Genomic DNA, 16,154 nt, shown 5'->3' on the forward strand with positions numbered 1-16,154 from the left:
ACTTACTGGCTATCTGTGATACCTGCTACCTCTTTCCTTCAACTCCTCTGCAAAACCCATCTTTTCTGGCAAGCCTTGGCCCTAACCTCTCATCCATATGGCCAACTAAAACAAAGTCTAAATGTGTTGGATCCAACCAGCATTTCAGGAAGGAAGGGTTCCCTTTTGTCCATCAAAAAAGGCTGCACTTGAGTTTATAAGACTTACATAAACAAATGCCATTAGGCATGGGGGCTGTAGTCCTTGGGAAGGAATTTGGTAGGATCTAAAATTGGCTGGCTGGATCCAACCCTGTGTGTAACCATTATATTCAGCCTTCTGTGATTTTCTCTTTTCCTTTGCTTCCTTCCGTCTATTCCTCTACTTCCAAAACATAGATTGTAAGCTCACTGAGTCGAGGACCAGTCCTGGGGTAGGGGGCTTTTTGATATTATGTAAGTGCCATTGACATGGATGGTCCTATATACATAAATATGTTTTTTAAAGTATTACTAATACAGAATTATAACCTGTTGCCAAGAGTGCAAGAACATAACAGATGTATTAATCTTCCCACAAAGATCAATAATATAAGCAACAATGTGTATTTCTCAATGAGAAGCTCCAGTCACGTTTCTCCATTGTGTAGTCTTCTGTGGTGGGTAGTCTACTGTTGCTTACTGTCAATAACATCTTAGTGCAATTGTTTAGCTAGTAATACAGCTGCCTGTTCAGTTTGAACTTTGAGGGACTGGCTAGAAAGAACTACATTGTCTTGGTTGATTTGCCCTATTTCCTTGCAGTGCTTAATGAGATGCAGAAATTGACCAAAAGATACTGGATTAATGGAATCATGTTCCATTAAGTTGGGACCAATTTATGGTGACCCTGTAGGATTTTCAAGTCAAGACATTCAGAGGTGGTTTGCCATTGCCCACTTCTGCATAGCAACCCCAGGGTTCCTTGACTGTTTCCCATCCAAGTGCTAACCATTGCTGACCTTGCTCTGACAAAATTGGGCTGATCAGGGCTATTGAGGTGGCTGATACTGGATTAGATTAGATCCTGTCTAAAGTCTGTGCATGGAAGCATAGCTTCCCAGCCTGCCCTCTTCTGCTGTAGCTGGAAATGCTGATCTTGAGAGGACCCTCGGAGCAGCATGAGGAAAAAGCTGGAGAGCTACAGTGGTGTGGGGGGCGGGGCGGGGGTGGGATCACTAAAAATCATACTCCATTGTGAATATGCATATCTTTCCCACAGGATCCGACCCTGAAAATGGTTGACAATTACCTTGAAGTGTGTAGGGTTTTTGTTAATTCTTTGAGCTATTTGGTTCCACTTCTGCAGCTCATTCTAGCTGTACAGACATTCCTCTCTTTACTGATGGTTTATTTCCTAGTGAATCTAGATGAGACAAACTCAGAAACAGATATAGGAAGGGAGACCTGATCCCTTAAAAAAATTATATTAAAAGATAATTCTGAACACTGAATTTTAGAAGCACAGACTTGACGTCTCTTCTCCTGGTTGTTGTTTTTTTCCTATGCCACAACTTCAGAGAGATCACACACTTCATGAGTGCATGTCATTCTTTTTAGTCTCAAGATATTGCTGGTGATCCAAAACCTTGGCCCCAACAGTGTTGTGGAAAATGGTATGGATATGTAATGTTTAAACCATCGTTTGGCACTCCTTAAAACTCCCCATGATGCTCAGAATCTGTTCTTGACTTCTGCTTTAGTACAAACATCTGATGTGACAAATTATAGTTTGGGTTTCCCATCCAAATCAGGGTGTTTTTCCCTAATTAATGTTTATTAGTTAAAAACACGTGTAAGTATAACATATTAATATTGTCAATAAGCAATTATACAAACAAGAAGAAAAATACATATTCAGTGAGATTTATCATGAGCAATAAATAATAGAGTACATACAAATGAATAAAAAAGAAGAAGAAAAATTCAATGTATCATTCATCTAGTTCACTTCAGCCAGTAAAATATCTTATATGATCTGCTCCTTTGGTTTATATCCATTCCAATGTTTAAGAAATGGGAGCCATGTCTTAACTAACCACTCCTGATAATTTATTTTCCATTTGCAGATCTTCTTGTATACTGTAATTGTGTCCATTAATACCACATGCCATGCCTTATGTGCCCATTCATCTGCCCAGCAAGTGTGGCTGGCTGCTTCCAGGCCTGTGCAAGCAGTTGCCGTGCTGCAACCAGTAATTTTTGTAAGTGCTTTTTTTTTTTTTTTTTTTGCATTCGGGAAGATTCCAAGTAAAATACTTAGAAGAGCTATCTTGGGTTCACATAGTAGCTTGCAATTTACTATATTGTTTTTCTCCTTTAGTATGTTGGTCCAGAATTCTTGCGTTAGTGGACAGTGCCACCAGGCATGAAGAAGTGTACCAACATCTTTACTGCATTGCCAACACATTCCAGAAGCGCCTGCTGATATTTTTGTGATCCTGTCAGTCATAAGGGACCATTTGTATATGATTTTAAACATAGTTTCCCTTATACCTATTTTAGATGATACATCTACAATATCCTCATGCAGTTTCTGCCAAAGATCTTCTGAAATAGTTAAGTGTAAATCTCTTTCCCACCTGTACTTATAGATTGTGCTCCTGCCGTCCAATTCAGCAAGCAGGCTACAGATAGTCACTACTAATTGCCTGTGTGGCTCTAGATGGTTTAAAATAAGCTAAAATTTATTTAACGGGAAAATATTCATTTGGTTTAATTGAGTTTGACTGAAGCTTTTTTTCTGAAGATATTGAAAGAATGGCAGAGGGGTTTCACCAGCTTTGCACTGAAGTTCTGCAAAGGATTTACTAGCTTGATCCATAAGGAAGTCAGATATCCATGTCACTTTTAGACTCTCCCATAGTCTGAAATCACTTGTTTGAAGGGCCTCTGCAAATTCATTATGATCCAATACTGGCAGGCAGGGAGATCTTACTAATCTCAATTTCTTTTTACACTGATCCTATGCCTTAAACTCTGCCATATTGTTGACCGGTGACAGTTTTTCAAACAACAGATACGTCCCTTGGTGTCCCGGCCCAATAAGCACACCAAGGAGGAGAAGGTTTAAAGATTTATTATTCAGCTGAATAACAGGCTCCACCAGTCCAAAGCAGAAGCAACCACTTTTAGTCCAACGTAAGATTATATACTTGCCAAGATGTCAATCATTACAAACGTCATATTCTCCTCCTCTTTACATCATTCTTTCCCCACCCTTAGACATACGAAGTCATGTTAAGCCCACATCATATCTCCATGCGACCCATGATCAGAAAATGGAGGCGAATCTGCCTTTAGGGTGGGCTATTTACTATGCTAATGAAGCAACACCTCTTACTCTGGCCTTGGCCGAAGCAACTACTTCATCAGCAGGCTAATAAAATAATCAGTGCTTAGAGCAGGGCACAGGGAGAAGGGATACACTTTTTATCTCTTGTCTCCTACAACCGCATCAGAAGTCCATGAATCTACAGCTCCTTTCATCTACTTCAGAAAGCTGCTCTCTTTATTTTAATTAACCCTTAGCTCAGGCCTACAGTATGAACATGCATTGTATTTGGATTTGTTCTTGGTCTAACATTTTCCAAATCCAGTTACCTAATGGAGAAGAGAGACCATTCTGCTCTGTTTCCCAAACTACCTTCCAAACCAGTTAGTTATTGAATCAGGGTTTTGAAATTGGTTTGTAAATCCTGACTGGGACAGCAAGTGCAAACCACCATTTGCTGGTTCAGAAATAGCAGTGAACAAGGGTTTGTGCTAAAGCAGAAATAGCTACTTAAATCACTGCGCACAAGAGGAAGAAGGAAGTATATATAAACTAACCCTATATCATAGAAGCAGATTGTTCAGATCTCCTCTTGCCTGTGAGATCATTGGGTGCTCTTAGGCAACCCCATACAGCATTCCATATGTGATGAGGCTATAAGAATACCAGCCTCCCTTAGCATTCCTGGTCCATGGGGGTTTCTTTGCTCCATCCCATATTTGTGCCTCCAAAATTATGGCAGAACCCTTGTGTGTCCCCTTTTACAACAGAGATCCCATGATAAAACAAAGGGATTATTACAGTCCTCCACAGAATGGTAGTGCCAAGGTCCTGGTATAAATTAAGAGTTTATGAGACTCTAAAATTAAAAAGTTCCAAGGCTTTTGAAATAGTCAAGGTCCTCCTAAATGAAAAATTGCTTCATGCAAAGCAGCATGAATGCAAGGAGTATGTCATTCAAAATCCTTATCGCTCTGTGACTAAGAAGTAAGAAGGATGGTTTCCTTCTGTTTTGAGAAAATAGGACATTAGTGGCATAAATCATCAATAGCAGCAAGTGTTACTGATGAGTAATACGGTTATTGAGAGTTTTTAATTTCCTGAACAGAAATTGCTATCCTCTTCTAAATTAATAAGAAATGAACATCAAGCTTGTTCGCTGTGGTTGACAGGTACTGAAATGTTACGAAGGTGAGGTAATTGCTATGCGAATGATAAAACAGTCTAGCTCAATAAAAGGCTTTGCACTTTTTCGGGGTCATTTATTGCGATACCCATCGACTGCTTGCATTTGGTGTTATTACTTCTCAGCATCTGTCTAACCCATCAATGTCAGTAATTCAAGTTAGGCTCCACAGTTTTCAACATTTGGGTGGGCTCTCAGATCCCTTAAGAACACAAGAACCATGCTGGATCAGACCAGTGGTCCATCTAGTCTAGCATCCTGTTTCACACAGTGTCCAACTAGTTGCTCTGGTGGGCCAACAGACAGGGCTTAGAGGCCTTCTCCTAATGATACCTCTGAGCAGTGGCATTCAGAGGTGTACTGTCTCTCAGTATGACGGTTACCTTTAGTCACCATGCCTAGCAGTCACTGATAGACCTATCCTCCATGGACCCACCCTTTGGCCCACTCCCTGCTACTTCTCAGTTATATATACACTTGGCTGTGTCTGCAGTTTCAAAATAGTTGTTTGTATCCCATCATTGAGTTGAAGGAGTCTTGGCTGTGGGTTAATGGAAGACTGATGCAGAAGGCAGCGGTGGCTTCACTGTCAAATGTAAGGGCTGCCAGAAGTCTTTCAAAATAGGATTGCAGTTTTAATCAGCGGGGCAATAGTCAAAAAGAGGGCCTGTTCTCTGCCCCCCCCCAGATATTCCAAGCCCCTTACCTGAATTATCAGCTTTCCAATAAAACATATTTATTTTAAATATTTACATCCTCTTATCTCTGCAAACTCAAGGTGACTAACAGCAAACACTGCAGCAAGTATGTCTGTAGCCTGTTTACTTGGGGAAGATGTAAGAAAAGTTGCTTATTTGAAGGTAAACTTCCTCCTGCCTTCCAGTTGTTGTAAGCAGATTCCTTATGTTTTATAAAGGAAATAGTCCAGTCCTGTTTTGAGTTTTCTGTAAACCACAGACTTCCATTACATGGAGACGGAACAGCTTGCCGGCATCCCAGACTGGGGGAAGGGGCGAGAGAGAACCAGAAAAGACATTGCAGCTCTGGCCCATCTATCACAGTAACTTATCAAACCAGTGTGGGATCAGTGAAAAATTTCCCCAGTCTGACACCTCTTCCTTCCTCTTTGCACTCATCCCCAAAGAAACACACCAAGAAAATCATGCTGAAAAAAGGTTTATTGGTCAAAGCCTCTTTTGGTGAGTAGAATTTTGAATGGATACCCCACTTTATGATAGGTCCATCAAGGGATCTCCCTGACCCTGAGAACCCTTAGAAATATGGGAAACTTGCTGGATTCTCTTTCCTATGTGCAATTATTTTAAGAACACTCTGCTACACAGTATAGACCTGAGAACAGTAGGGGTGGAGGATCCTGACCTTTTATTATACAAGCATGTTCCAGGGATGAAGTACAGACTTACCTGGATCAGTATGTCTAATAAAGCCTCAGCATTCCCCCAGGTGGTGACACAGAACCTACCAAAGGTGTATCTCTGGTAGGGGTGTACCTCTTGAAATTCCTGAACTAAAAAAAATACACAAAAACCACTGTTTGGGGTCATTACCATGATTTCCAGAACAGCAAACACAAATCTGGGATTTTTTGGCATTATTAAAAAAACCGCCTGAAAAAATCTGTGATGTTTTTTGTTTTGGATGCTTACCTTTATCAGCAGCAGCAGGTATCTGTTTTTCTTTGATTTTACTGCTTTCCTGGGCAAAAGTATTGCTTCCCTCCAACTGAATCCTTGCAAGGGACAAGGAGTGGTCCAAGCCAATCATCACTGGAGGCAAGCTCCAGAGAAGCAATTTTAAGGCTGATGCTCTGAGCTAGACAACATTTTCAGAGGAATGAGAGACCCCGCCAACCAGCAACTCCTTGAACAGTAGTGGTAATTAAGATAACCCTGTAGTGGACATCCAGCAAAAAGCAATGTGTTACATAGCAACTGGATGATTGTGTGTGATTAATCAATCTTTCTCACACACATTCTCTACCTTTTTGGGGGGGAAATGAACTCCTTTCAAAGATTGTAGTGATGGGGTGGTTTTTGGCAAAGGAAACCTTTACTTTGTGGATCTGGCCCTTGCCTTTTTTTTCATGCATGGCAACAGTGCAATTCTGGTAGTTTGCTTTTTGAAACACATGCGCATGAGTAGATGTTGCAGGTCGAGTTTTGGAAAGTTTCCACCCCCATGAGTATAGCTAAAAATCAAAACCAGACTTTTCTGCAAGCCTGGTCTGTAGATCCCAATTTCATCATCATGGGCAGATTTGGCTATTAACCCTTTGCTATTAAGTATAGTGATTTGCTGACCCCTTTTCTTATTGTAAAGGTTTGAGTAATGAAAGTTAAGAACATATGCTTTTTATTATGTAGAGGTCTGGAATGAAGTCTTTAACAAACTCTGGTGCCACATGCCTGGGTAGTCACTCTCCATTCTTTTAAATGTTGCAAACAAAAACTTTGGATGGGCTGGGGGAAAAATCTTTCAAGAATCTCCTTGTACGCACATGAACCAAGGCAAAATACTTGGTTCAAGGCAGTTTAATCTTACTGACGTCAATGGGGCTAAACAGGCTTAAATTCAAGAACATCAGTTTAAGTGGACTGGGCTGTAGAAGAGAATTTATTAAAATTTCACAACAAAATTCCAGGGTCTCTTTTTAAAATGACGATTCACACAATACAAAGTCCATGTGACTACCTAGTTCTGATAATAACCGTGACGTAGCAGGATAAGCTGTCTACCCACGCCATTTTTGTGTCTTGAAACAGCCCTAAAGAGTTGCTATATGCACTGGTGGGAAATTTACATGTAGCCAGCCTCACAGGTAGTTCCTACTGGAGCAACTCCTCACGGATGCCCAAACAGTACAGAGTAGCGGACGCTAAGCCCACTGGACTGGCATACATTTGGGAGGCTCAAAATTCCCATCACACCGATATAAAGTCCTCACGGTGGCCACGAGGACTTTGCATTGTGTTATAGCCAGATTTTAGGGGTTGGATTTCAAACACAAAGACTCAAAGCCAGTTTCTGGAAGAACATTTCTTTTATTCCAAACAGCTGTTTGAGTCTCCAAACTTTGCCCTTTCAGGCTTTTCAAAATGGAGCTTGGAGCACCTTGCAAAAGTGGGTTTAGACTTTTATCACCTTTTACAAGCTCATTATAATATTTTAACTACGCATATTACATCATAGCTTTTCATTGGGCTCAGAGATCTAGGGGATGATCCATGGAAATCAGAATAACTTTCATTGGTTTACAAAAATAAGGAAAATCATTGGTTTACAGAAATACAGCAATATTTTCATTGGTCTAGATAATACTTGTTTAGAGTTATTGTTAGTACACCTGGTATTTCTATCTAGTTACAATTAATCTTTTCCTCCCTTAACATCCCAGCCACCCAGGCTGTCTGTCGGCCAGCCTTGAGATGAACATAGCTATCTCTTCTTGAATTCTTTTCTGTCTGTAACTTCTAAATCTCTCTCTCCAGAGGCCCTCTGGTTTTGGAGCTTTTTAACAATAATTTTCAATTTTTAACTCTTACAGGTCTGCTGCCTCAATTGCGTGCATTGGCTAATATCCTGTGACACTGAAAAACTAAAAATATTTGCGCGGAGGGGTTAGCGTGTCCTAAATAATCTAAGGAAAAATTCCACCCTGTTGCCCTTTTTACATACAATGTATAGAGAAGAGGCTCTAGTCTACAACGTTGTCCATTTGGGACAGGGGTCCCCAGCCTTGTTGAATGTCAAGCACTTCTGCAGTTTCTGTGAGCTCCACAACAACGTGGTTGCCATGAGGCTCTGTTCAATCACCAAAAGTAGGGAGGCTCTACAAATCCTTGGAAGCAGCCTGGCCCTGAGTATTCCCTATCCTTACAAAGATGATCCCAGGCCCTTCCCGTTCCAGTGATGTAGAGAAAAGTCAGGTCTGGCTCTTTGTTGTGAGGCAAACCTGAAGAAGCAATGGGGCGATGAAGAAGACATCTACAGGCGCCGTAGCCACCACGAGCACCATGTTGAGGAGCACTGCTTTAAGACATTTTCACCAGCATGTTATTTATTTAATTTAACATTGCAGAAGAAGAAGAGTTGGTTTTTATATGCAGACTTTCTCTACCACTTAAGGGAGACTCAAATGGGCTTACCATCACCTTCCCTTCCCCTCCCCACAACAGACACCCTGTGAGGTAGGTGGAGCTGAGAGAGCTGTGACTAGCCCAAGGCCACCCAGCTGGCTTTGCGTGGAGGAGCGGGGAAACCAACCCAGTTCACCAGATCAGCCTCCGCTGCTCACATGGAGGAGTGGGAAATCAAACCCGGCTCTCCAGATCAGACTCCACCGCTCCAAACCACCGTTCTTAACCACTACACCACGCTGGCTCTCCCTACTTTCCCCCCGAGTGGGGACCCAGAGTAGCCTCTTCCATTTTATCCTCACAATAACTCTGTGAGGCAGCAAGAGAGTGACGGGTCCCAGGTCACCCATAGCAGAGTGTGGACTCAAAGCTGAATCTTTCAGTTCCTAGCAGGACACTTGAGCGATGTCCCCAAAGAATAGCCTCTTACCACTTACAAATTTCCCGTGAGGAAAAGATGTGTTGACAATAGTGACTTCCCTGAAGAAAAGGAACAACTAGAAAAAATAAACTCAGTGAAAGGGAAGACGTATTAAAAGAGGTTTTGGATAAGAAAAAGGAGTTCTTTGACAAGCAGGGCTGATATGAATATCATATAGGTTGCAAAAAGAATGTTAGATGTATGAAAAACTTGCATACATAGGATTGCCAAGACCCTCTTCGCTATCGGCGGGATATTTTTGGGGAGAGCCTGAGGAGGGCGGGGTTTGGGGAGGGGAGGGACTTCAATGCCATAGAGTCCAATGGCCAAAGCGGCCATTTTCTCCAGGTGAACTGATCTCTATTGGCTGGAGATCAGTTGTAATAGCAGGAGATCTCCAGCTAGTATCTGGAGGTTGGCAACCCTAGTGTGAAGGTCTAGATCAGTGGTTCTCAACCGGGCCCCCCCAGGATATTCCAAGGGGGCCACAGGTGAAAATTGCGTAAATGGGCCACGGCACGAGACTAGGGGGCCACAGAGGGAAGTGAGAAGTGAAGAAAACAGAAACACATGAAAACCTAACACGTGACTTTCTTCATTGCACTTCTATGCATCGTTTGCAACTGTGGATTTTTGTATCGCTGCAATCTTGTGCAACGGTGGTAGAGGCTTTGTTCTCCCTTGCATGTGAACATTGTTGTTTATTAGCGTGTTGCATTCCCTTTTTGTGGGGGATTTGTGTGTGTGTAAATTTCAGTTTCCCAATAAGAACTGCATGTGTGCATTTTGTGTGGCTGCTTATGGTTCTTTGTTCCTTGGCTATTTACAAACAAAACATTTAAATAGCTACCTTTCTAGCGGTAGGACAGAGGGGGCCACAGGAAGGAAACAAGATCGGAAGGGGGCCAGTCTCGAAGACTGGTGAGGAGAAATATAGCGCATTCTTGCAAGCAGCCTGTGAGACTCAGGCGTTCGTCCCCAGCATCCCATAAGCACACACGCTCAGGCAGGTGATCCTAAGCAATGCTACTTTATTAGGAGCAAAAAGACAGATTAAAGAAGCTGACTGCCTTACACGCAGGTAAGGCTGCTAATGAAAGCTGGACAGTGAAGAAAGCTGATAGGAAAAAAATAGATTCCTTTGAAATGTGGTGTTGGAGGAGAGTGTTACGGATACCGTGGACCGCCAAAAAAACAAAAAAAAACAAACAAATCAGTGGGTTATAGATCAAATCAAGCCTGAACTGACCCTAGAAGCTAAAATGGCTCAACTGAGGCTGTCGTATTTTGGTCACGTCATGAGACGACAAGAGTCACTGGAAAAGACAGTCATGCTAGGAAAAGTTGAGGGCAGCAGGAAAAGAGGAAGACCCAGCAAGAGATAGATTGACTCACTAAAGCACTGGTTCCCAACCGGGGGTCCGTGGACCCCCAGGGGTCCGCGAGAACTAAATTAAGGTCCGCGAAACAAAGTTATAAACCCATAATAAATTAATATTTTCAATTAAAAGTTCTCTATTATAAAAATATATATTCAAATATTATTCTAAGTTTAATGTTTAACTAACAGTTATGATTAGAGTTTATTTTCAAATCCTCTGAATTTTTATTTTGAACCTTGGGGTCCCTGCCCCGAACAAAAAAGTCCTAGTGGTCCCTGGTCAAAAAAAGGTTGGGAACCACTGCACTAAAGGAAGCCACAGCCTTCAGTTTGCAAGATCTGAGCCAGGCTGTCAAAGATAGGACACTTTGGAGGACTTTCATTCATAGGGTCGCCATGAGTCGGAAGCGACTTGACGGCACTTCACACACACAAGGCTGCTAAGGACCCAAAGTATCCAGGTGGCAGTTTCAAAGCAGGCTAGGCAGAGAAAGTAAAACAAAGCGAAGCCATCCCGAGACAAGCGAGTCCCAGGAAGGGGAGACATAACATCGGCACAACTGCGGTAAGCAGGACAAGCGAAACAGCACAAAGAGATGCCAAGCATGGGGATCCAAAACCTTGTCATGTCGCCAGAACCCGGCCTACTCATGTCAAGAGCCCTTACTCCAGCAAGCGGCAAAGGCCTGACGCAGCCTTTCCTGAGAAAGCTTCACATAGGGTTGCCAGGTCCCTCTTCTCAACCGGCGGGAGGTTTTTGGGGCGGAGCCTGAGCAGGGTTTGGGGAGGGACTTCATTGCCATAGAGTCCAATTGCCAAAGCGGCCATTTTTTCCCCCAGGGGAACTGATCTCCGTCGGCTGGAGATCAGTTGTAATCGCAGGAGATCTCCAGCCACCACCGTATATTGATCCATCCTTAAGCCTGTGGGCGGTTGGAATTGCAGCTATTACGGTCCTATATTTGTATAGAATTCTTATTGAGAAACTGATCAGCCGAGGAAGCCTTGGCGAAACGTGAATAACGATCTAGGCAACACGCCCGTCTCCATCTTTCCCAGCCGTTCTAGTTGTTCATACGTCCTCAAAACGTTTGGACAATTGCACTTACCTGGAAGTTTGAACCCTGTAAAAGAAACTGTCAAGTCATTGATAAGCAACAACATTTAGTACTGACCTTATCTTTTTGATCCTTTGTATTTTGTGTATATCGTTTCTTGTATGTGTTTTCACCGTACACCTTTTTTGCACTTAATATATTTAACTGCATTGGAAATCTGTGCTGGTTTTTGTCTTCTCTGTACTACCTGGCAATTGGCAACCCTAGTTCCACCCTGGATGAAAAGGGCCAAATTAACTAAAAACTGTATTCGTTCTTAACCCAGGCAAGGTTGTCTAAATGCAAACCAGGAATACCCTTTCCTTGCTCCTGGACAAATGCTGACAACATTAAAACCCGCCCGTTACTTTCAAACAATGAACTGGCTGATTCTGTTCCTCTCCTGTTAGCCGATTGTGGCCCAACACTGGCTTTAGAAATGCTGCATGCGATTGCACTGAGTTTTAATGCACATTTTTAAAAATGCACTGTAGCAAGCTTTCACATATGGGTGGAAAGGGACACAAGCAACGACAGGTGTAAACGTTTCGCGCAATGTTATGATACTTCAGCACAGTCGAAGAATTGGTCCTAACTTGGCCACTTCGCACGACCTACAAGGGGCACGTAAAGAAAATAAAAAGCGATTCTCGCGATTCCGCAGCGAGCAGGGTTCGAACCTGCGCGGGGAGACCCCATTGGATTTCAAGTCCAACGCCTTAACCACTCGGCCATCGCTGCCACACACAGCCACGTAAGGCCGAGCCAAGTATTTATCAGAACAGGAAGGAGACGTTGCAGCTCACCCTCCGCCCCTGTCAATCTTGAGGCGGACACCCAGTGAGAAAACACCGCACCTCTGCTTCTCCAATGCCAACCGCGGAGGGGCGGGCTCAGCGCCGCTGTTTACAAAGCGACTTTCCCTTGCGGGGGAGCCTCGGGGGGCGCCGTAGAGCCAGTTTCGCCAGGCCTCGTCGCTCAACGGCCCCCTCCTTCGCGACCCAGCGCCTCTTTCCTCAGTTGGGTTCTCTTCTCGCTCCCGCCAAAACAAAACCGCCGCCGGCCTTCCCGCCCCTTCGCAGCCCCTCCTCCGCCTCACGCCATAAACGCCTTTAAGGTGCCGTCGCGGGTGGGGCCCTGCTCAGCCCTGCGTTTCAGTGGGGAGGGGGCGGGGGGAGGTCGGTCCTGGCCCTGGGAGGGATTTCGTGCTGGGGGGGGGAGTGTGGGAGCCCCCCCCATCTTGTGCCTGTAGAGGGAGCCTCCATGCACAGGTGCAGTCTATCTCAGGCGGGGAGGGGACTGGCTCAGTGGCAGAGCATCTGCTTGGCATGCAGGAGGGTCCCAGGTTCAATCCCCCCGGCATCCCCAGTTAAAGGGACCGGGCAAGGAGGTGATGTGAAAGACCCTTTTCTGCCTGAGACCCTGGAGAGCCGCTGCCAGTCTGAATAGGCAATGCTGACTTTGATGGACCCTCCAGGGCCTGATTCAGGCGAAGGCAGCTTCAAGATGTAGGTGGGTGCCGTTGCCGTTCCACTGTGCAAAACCCTCCCAGGTGAACTTTTAAACAGCCTCTGTCTCCGCAATACTGGATTGTTTTCATCCCAACAATTGCTAGCTTACCCCACTCAGGCCCCTTCGAAACAGCTTCCCCCCTCAACAGACATAGCTCTTCGTTATAACTTACCATCCCCAAAATATTGTCGAAGGCTTTCGCGGCCAGAGTTCATTGGTTCTTGTAGGTTATCCGGGCTGCGTGACCGTGGTCTTGGTATTTTCTTTCCTGACGTTTCGCCAGCAGCTGTCTCGTCCAGCGCCTGGAGCTCGGCCCCCAGGCCCCTTTTGAGTAGTGACAACAGAACTCTTAATGTCCAAAATATTACATCTTTATTATTTCTTCACATAAATGCATAAGGATTAATCTCTCAACTCACACATCGCTGAACAGGAAGTAGATGCAGAACATATCTAGAGTCTGTGAAAAAACAGATGAATTGGGAGCCTCCTTCCTCTTCTGACTCGGTCTTGGTAGAACAAAGGATTTCAATTTACCCGGGCCAGAAGGAATTGTGGGAAGAAGAAGCTCTGATAGCCAATTAGCGTGCAGTTCAGACACATCGTGTTACTCCTCTGAAGATGCCTGCCACAGCTGCTGGCGAAACGTCAGGAAAGAAAATACCAAGACCACGGTCACGCAGCCCGGATCTTGGTATTTTCTTTCCTGATGTTTTGCCAGCAGCCCGTGGTCTTGGTATTTTCTTTCCTGACGTTTCGCCAGCAGCTGCGGCAGGCATCTTCAGAGGAGTAACACGAAGTAACACGAAGTGTTACTCCTCTGAAGATGCCTGCCACAGCTGCTGGCGAAACGTCAGGAAAGAAAACACCAAGACCACGGTCACGCAGCCCGGATAACCTACAAGAACCAATTACCATCCCCGATTTGCCACTCTCCTTTCTCCCCCGCCAGGGATAATAATCTTCCCACTCACAGGCTGCCGGCTTGAACGTGCAAGGGTTTCCCTTTTTCCTTTGGTAGGGACTGTGGGGCACAGATAATTTCCACAGAACATCTGAAGGGATCCTATACTGAATTGGATCATCAGTTCCGCTCATCCGGTATTAAACATTCCCAACTGACAGTGCAGCCAGAAAATAGACCCGTTGATTAATATTCCCACCAATCAGTCTCTTTCCGTCTTCTTTCACCTCTCACGTCATGTCTGTGTGCTAAATCTCCATCTTAAATCGTTGCAATTTACTAGCTGCAATATAGTTGCATGACTGTTACAGGTATCTATTGGCTAGTGCCCGGGTCATCACTACAGCAGGATAATGCAACATGCATTACAGTGTGTGATTTTGTACAACCTGGAAGCCACCAAGCCCAACACAATTCACCTGCCGTGGATGTGGGTGTGTGCTGTGGCTCACTAGGGGCTGTGACCTTAGCAAGTTTGGAGTATTTATTTTGAAAAAGAATCCGAAAGACCAACTGCATTTCATTTCACTAGTGTGAGGTCAACACAATTTCCATTGACAGAAAAAGGACCTGCTTTAAATTTAGTTTCCAAGAAGAATAGGAACAATGCTGTTTCATATTTGAAAGCATAAATAACTGTTTTGCTGCCTTACTCCCACGTTTTGGACTTTGTTTTGGAAAAAAGAAAGTTGTGTCCCTTACTTTCATCATTGCACTATAATTTTGGAGGAAAACTATTTATTTATTCATTGCACTGGAAGAGCATCTTTTAATATGGGGGAAAAACATTTTAATGCATTTACATAGTTTCTCCAGGATTGACGTCAAGAACTCACTCTGAACATTTTGATGAGGAGAAGAAATTGTTTTTCCCTCTCTTTCTATGGAAAGTTTATTTGGTAACTAATTAACTACTCTGTTCCATGCGAAATTTCAAACTTGTAAACAGGAAAATAAATACAAGCATTTCAGACTATTAGATGCATATTTCTGTCTCTGATGGTTCAGAGGAAATATATAAGAACCAGACTAAAAATGGACATATCCCATATAAATCTGTAGCAACAAAAATACAGTGTGCTAAATCATTATGTTGAATCCATTTTACGAGGTGCCCCAAAATCTGGTATTTGGGTACAGGGAGAAACAGTTCTCTCTATCCATTTTCTTTATACTATGTATAGTTTTATAAACCTCTATCATTCCCCGCCCCCATACACACTATTTTTTGAGAAGTCTCCAACTCTTTAGGTTTTCCTGTGGGAGAAGGTTTTGCAACCTGATGGTAATTTTGGTTGCTACTTTTTGCACCTTTTCTTGCTCCACAATGTCTTTTTTACAGTAGGGGGACCAGGACTGTAAATTGTTCTAGGTGGGACTGCACCAGAGATCAGAGCACTGTGATACTTCCTTTTCTAATAATGACACAGAATTTTTCTTTTTCACTGCTGCCACCCACAGAGTCTACATTTTCATGGTGCTATCCTTCATGCTTTTTGCTGGTCATTCATCATGGGTTCTGACCCCCAAAACCTTTTTAACCAAATGTGCTTCACTTTTCACTTACAGTGAACTGCTTCTCTGGTAGTCAGCTATGTATCTAGCAAGTGGAAACAGCAGCAGAAGCTATCGGGAAAAGGAGTGTTAGAGCTGCATTTTTGTCCTTTTAATAATATTGTAGTCACCCATTAAATATGGATAGCTATGTGACGTGCATATGGTGAAACAACCATTTTGTTGTGAGTCCCACTCAGCCAATGTGCTCAATCCACATTCCTGTTCTGCCAATTTGGTTCTATAAACTGGCCTCCAGCATGTGTGTAAAGTGCCATCAAGTCACAGCCAAAGTATGGCCACCCCACAGGGTTTTCAAGGCAAGAAACTAACAGAGGTGGTTTGCCATTGTCTTCCTCTGCATAGCAACCCTGGAATTCCTTGGTGATGTCTCATCGAAATACTATTTCTTCATCCAAATACTAACCAGGGCTGACCCTGCTTAGCTTCTGAGATTTGACGAGATTGGGCGAGCCTGGACCATCCAGGTTAGGGGCCTCAATCATAGCCTATTCATATTAATAAGTTGTAGCAGTTTAAAAGATATGTATTCACATGCCGAAAACTGGGAGCTAAGTTATATGGCATGGT

The 16,154-nt window shown here is 43.6% G+C and overlaps 1 non-coding gene across 1 annotated transcript; it reads right to left on the bottom strand.

Moving 5' to 3' along the window:
- Nucleotides 1–12,192: 12,192 nt before the first annotated feature.
- TRNAS-UGA (transfer RNA serine (anticodon UGA)) lies at nt 12,193–12,274 on the bottom strand. The gene has a single exon. It is a non-coding gene; the product is annotated as a tRNA-Ser (tRNA).
- Between the last annotated feature and the right edge of the window lie 3,880 nt (nt 12,275–16,154).

Source organism: Euleptes europaea, chromosome 5 (assembly GCF_029931775.1).
Source record: "Euleptes europaea isolate rEulEur1 chromosome 5, rEulEur1.hap1, whole genome shotgun sequence".
Lineage (NCBI taxonomy): Eukaryota > Metazoa > Chordata > Lepidosauria > Squamata > Sphaerodactylidae > Euleptes > Euleptes europaea.